Here is a 3295-nt window from a genome sequence, read left to right on the forward strand (position 1 = left end):
AGCACGAGAATCTTTTAAGCGAGAGCAAATATTACAGTCTCCGCTAATAGAATCTTGTGATTTATAATGGAGTGATCAACCCATTCATTCATTTTGCAGAGATTTGTTAAATATTAATGATTTTATATTGTTGACGTTAGAAGATTTGAAGACAACTTGTACTGCTATTCAGTGAACATGTCAGGAAAGGTAGTGTTTAACATATCATACTTAAGGGCAGCATATTGTATTATATATATTACATTTATCTTGTGTACATATAAAAATCTGTTAATACTTTATTTTTAATCATTTATAAAATTTACGTGTATATTGGACAGTGTATTTGTACATATAACTTTCTGGAGAAATAAATCTGTATCGCTATGATAATTATATTTGTAATAATTATACTTAAGAATTTACATGTATGTATGTATCGTCTCACTTAATGCATATCTTGAAATGTGGTGTTAGAATAATTAAATCTTTATAATTGCATGTCGATGTTTCTCGTGTATGGTGTGATGCCTGTAAACAATTAAGAATTTTAGTGTACTCTTTCGCACTTAAAATCTCACGATGCCCCGACTTACGTGAAATTTTATTTGCGAAAGAGTAAAGTACAATTCTTAATTGTTTACAGGCAGTATACAATATGAGAAACATAGATATGCAATTATAAAGATTTAATTATTTTAACACCATATTTCAAGATATGCATTATGTGCACATATACAGATTTATTTTTCCAGAAAGTTATATGTACAAATACACTGTCCAATATACACGTAAATTTTATAAATGATTAAAAATAAAGTATTAACAGATTTTTATATGTACATAAGATACATGTAATATATATAATACAATATACTCTTTTTAAGTATAATATGTTAAGCATCACATTTCCTGATGTATTCACTGAATAGCAGTACAAGTTGTCTTCAAATCTTCTAAAACGTCAGCAATATAAAATCATTAATATTTCAAGAATCTCTGCAAATGAATGAATGGGCGTTGATCATTCCATTATAAATCACAAGATTCTATTAGCGGATACTGTAATATCTCGCTTAACAGATTTTCATGGTTTGTAATGAATTTCTCCTTGACATTCGGTGCAACTTGGATCTGTGGAAGCAGTGGTATCAACGCAGAGTACTTGTCTTCTGCTAAAATGAAAATAAATGTAATGTATTAATAAGCAGCATGATGAAGATATGCTTTGTTCTTACCCGTGTAATTGTCATAATAATTCAAGCTTTCTTCAAGTTTTATAAACAGTAAGAAACACACAATGCTTGAAAACATTTCATATTGTAGTTGCACAATAGTTATCGTAGAACTGCTATTTCAGCTAGAGACACCATCCATTATTTCTAACAAAAATTGTACTGTCAGTAAAAAAAAATATTAACTAAAAAATTATTAGGCTGATTTTATATATTCTCTTGTATTATAAACTATGAAATATAACAAAAGTACTCCCTAATTATAATGTGTCATTCCATACATCTACTTCTCTCACGTCAATAAAATACTCTAATTCTTTCATGTTAGCAAAAATCATATCGGGAAAAGAGCAAAATCCCGTAAACTTACAAATGTTTAAAACACTTTGAAAAACACATAATATGATATCAAAACAGAGACAGACGCGAGGTTAGAATGTCTGTCACATCTGGAGTAGGCATTGTAGAAAAACGCTCTATTAGAATATTTTTATTTAAATAAAAAAATTATGTATTTTTATTTAAATAATACATTAAATAATTTATTTAAATAAAATATTCTAATAGAGCATTTTTCTACATCACATATTGCACATATGACAGATATTCTAACCTCTTGTGTCCCCCTGTTTTAATATCATATTTTGTGCTTTTAATATTAAATATTTGTAAGTTTACGGAATTTTGCCCTTTTTACAATACGATTATTGCTAACATGAAAGAACTCGAGTGTTTTATCGACGTGAGATAAGTGGATGTATGTAATTATGACATATTATAATTAGAAGTGAGTACTTGTGTTATATTTTCATAGTTTATAATACAAAAGTATATAACATAAGCCTAATAATTTTTAGTTAATCAATTTTTTTTTATTGACGGTGGAATCTTTGCTAGAAATAATGTGGATGGTGTCTCTGCAATAGCAGTTCTGGGATAACCACTGTGAAAGTACAGTATTAAATGTTTTCAAACATTGTGTGTTTCTTACTGTTTATGAAACTTGAAGGAAGCCTGAATTATATAATAACAATTACACGGGTAAGAATGCAGTACAAAAGATATTTTCATCATGCTGCCTATTAATATATAATTATATTTATTTTTATTTTAGCAGAAGATAACAATTGGTGAATGATAATGTGCAAACCACCGCTCCAAGTTTCACCGAATGTCAAGGAGGAATCCATTACAAACCATGAGAATCTGTTAAGCGAGAGCTTAATATTATAGTCTCCGCTAATAGAATCTTGTGTTATGTAATGGGATGATCAACGCTCATTAATTCATTTGCAGATGCTCTTGAAATATTAACTATGTTATATTGTTGACGTGTTAGAAGATTGAAAAACCACTTGTACTGCTATTCAGTTAGTGAATACGTCAGGAAAATTAGTGCTTAACATGTCATACTTAAAGGCAGCATGTTATATTATATATATTATATGTATCCTATGTATATATATTTGTATCACTAGATAAAAATATTATTCTATTTTTAATCAATTTATCAAATTTACATTTATATTGGTTTCTGTATTTAAATATATAACTTTCTAGAGAAATAAATCTGTATTGCTATGATAATTATATTTGTAATACTTATACTTAAGGATTTATATATATCGTCTCACATAACACATCTTGAAATATGGTATCATAATAATTATATCTTTATAATTGCAGATTGACGTTTTTCGTATGGTATGCTGCCTGTAAATAATTGAGAATCGTACTGTACTTTTTCATACTTAAAATTTCACGATGGTCCGACATACATGAGATTTTAATTGAGAAAGAATACAGTACAATTCTTAATTATTTACAGGCAGCATGCCATACGAAAAACATCAATATGCAATTATAAAGATATAATCATTCATATATTCATACGAGATATGCATTATGTGAGACGGTACATATTATATATATGAATCCGTAAGTAATTATTACAAATATAATATCTTAGCGATACAGATATTATCTTATTGTTAGCGATACAGATTCATTTCTTTAGAAAGTTATATGTTTAAATACACAGTCCAATTTAATTGTAATTGATTAATTGATTAAAAACAAAG

At 27.6% G+C, this 3295-nt stretch overlaps 1 long non-coding RNA gene across 1 annotated transcript; it reads left to right on the forward strand.

Annotated features, from left to right (window-relative positions):
* The first annotated feature begins 1891 nt into the window (after nucleotides 1–1891).
* On the forward strand, nucleotides 1892–2405 carry LOC145941120 (uncharacterized). Its single transcript, XR_014426133.1, has 3 exons — nucleotides 1892–2001; nucleotides 2112–2255; nucleotides 2329–2405. It is a non-coding gene; the product is annotated as an uncharacterized LOC145941120 (long non-coding RNA).
* Nucleotides 2406–3295: the final 890 nt, after the last annotated feature.

Source organism: Prenolepis imparis, unplaced genomic scaffold, assembly GCF_030444845.1.
Source record: "Prenolepis imparis isolate NDT839.2.m4 unplaced genomic scaffold, iyPreImpa1.0 SCAF_9, whole genome shotgun sequence".
NCBI classification, from domain to species: Eukaryota; Metazoa; Arthropoda; class Insecta; order Hymenoptera; family Formicidae; genus Prenolepis; species Prenolepis imparis.